The following is a 1,520-nucleotide window of genomic DNA, read 5'->3' as shown; positions in this document are numbered from 1 at the left end:
ATAATAGTAGCAAAGTTCTAGACAGAAAGTGATGATAATAATAGTAGCAAAGTTCTAGACAGAAAGTGATGATAATAATAGTAACAAAGTTCTATACAGAGACAGAAAGTGATGATAATAATAGTAACAAAGTTCTATCAAAGTGATGATAATAATAGTAACAAAGTTCTAGACAGAAAGTGATGATAATAATAGTAGCAAAGTTCTAGACAGAAAGTGATGATAATAATAGTAACAAAGTTCTAGACAGAAAGTGATGATAATAATAGTAAACCAAAGTTCTAGACAGAAAGTGATGATAATAATAGTAACAACAGAAGTGATGATAATAATAGTAGCAAAGTTCTAGACAAAAGTTCTAATAATAGACAGAAAGTGATGATAATAATAGTAACAAAGTTCTAGACAGAAAGTGATGATAATAATAGTAGCAAAGTTCTAGACAGAAAGTGATGATAATAATAGTAGCAAAGTTCTAGACAGAAAGTGATGATAATAATAGTAGCAAAGTTCTAGACAGAAAGTGATGATAATAATAGTACCAAAGTTCTAGACAGAAAGTGATGATAATAATAGAAACAAAGTTCTAGACAGAAAGTGATGATAATAATAGTAGACAAAGTTCTAGACAGAAAGTGATGATAATAATAGTAGCAAAGTTCTAGACAGAAAGTGATGATAATAATAGTAGCAAAGTTCTAGACAGAAAGTGATGATAATAATAGTAACAAAGTTCTAGACAGAAAGTGATGATAATAATAGTAGCAAAGTTCTAGACAGAAAGTGATGATAATAATAGCAAAGTTCTAGACAGAAAGTGATGATAATAATAGTAACAAAGTTCTAGACAGAAAGTGATGATAATAATAGTAGCAAAGTTCTAGACAGAAAGTGATGATAATAATAGTAGCAAAGTTCTAGACAGAAAGTGATGATAATAATAGTAGCAAAGTTCTAGACAGAAAGTGATGATAATAATAGTAGCAAAGTTCTAGACAGAAAGTGATGATAATAATAGTAACAAAGTTCTAGACAGAAAGTGATGATAATAATAGTAACAAAGTTCTAGACAGAAAGTGATGATAATAATAGTAACAAAGTTCTAGACAGAAAGTGATGATAATAATAGTATAAAGTTCTAGACAGAAAGTGATGATAATAATAGAAAGTTCTAGACAGAAAGTGATAATAATAGTAGCAAAGTTCTAGACAGAAAGTGATGATAATAATAGTAAACAAAGTTCTAGACAGAAAGTGATGATAATAATAGAAGCAAAGTTCTAGACAGAAAGTGATGATAATAATAGTAGCAAAGTTCTAGACAGAAAGTGATGATAATAATAGTAGCAAAGTTCTAGACAGAAAGTGATGATAATAATAGAAACAAAGTTCTAGACAGAAAGTGATGATAATAATAGTAACAAAGTTCTAGACAGAAAGTGATGATAATAATAGTAGCAAAGTTCTAGACAGAAAGTGATGATAATAATAGTAACAAAGTTCTAGACAGAAAGTGATGA

This window comes from Tachypleus tridentatus, chromosome 12 (assembly GCF_004210375.1).
Source record: "Tachypleus tridentatus isolate NWPU-2018 chromosome 12, ASM421037v1, whole genome shotgun sequence".
Classification (NCBI taxonomy): Eukaryota; Metazoa; Arthropoda; class Merostomata; order Xiphosura; family Limulidae; genus Tachypleus; species Tachypleus tridentatus.
The sequence above is the reverse complement of the archived record's forward strand: the minus strand, read 5'-3'. Positions refer to the sequence as shown.